Here is a 672-nt window from a genome sequence, read left to right on the forward strand (position 1 = left end):
TTTTTGCGGAACTGGGGATTGAACTCAGGCCCTTGCGCTTGCCAGGGAGCGCTGTCACTCTTGGCAGGGATATTGCTCAGTCGTACAAGCTCCTTCCTGGCAAGCGCAAGGGCCTGAGTTCAGTTCCCCAGACAGAAACAGCCTCCTTGCAGAGCCCTGCAGCCAGGACTGCAGCCTCTCAGCACCTCGGTCGCCCCATGCTTAGGGCATGCCAGGTAGCTGCCACTGGCGGATGTGCCCTGGCGGCCACCTACCCCCCGCGGTCCCTGCCTCCACCTGCAGCTGCCCTCGCTCTGCCCGGGCTCTGCCTTTCCCCAGCCTGCAGGGCCACACTTCCCTTTCTCAACGCACTGCAGGGACACAGGGATGGGCCACCCTGTGCCTTGGACCTGGGTTCTGATCTCCACCTGCTGCCCCTGGCCTAGCTGTGACTTCAGGCAAGTGGCGCAGCCTCCCTGGAGCCTGGCGCTGAGCTAGGGCTGCTCCCTGTGTGCGACCTCAGGCTGCCCAGCGTGCTTCCCTTCTGCCCCCTCCGCGTCCTTTTCCTATCCTGGGAGGAGCTACTAGGCCTAATGCAAACCAGATGCTCCTCCCTGCCCGGCTAGCCCGGGTTCCCACCGCCCCACCTCTTCCTGTTTTGCTTTTCTCTGATCCCCCTTGCTGACCTGGCCT

Source organism: Octodon degus, unplaced genomic scaffold, assembly GCF_000260255.1.
Source record: "Octodon degus isolate 3935 unplaced genomic scaffold, OctDeg1.0 scaffold00279, whole genome shotgun sequence".
NCBI lineage: Eukaryota > Metazoa > Chordata > Mammalia > Rodentia > Octodontidae > Octodon > Octodon degus.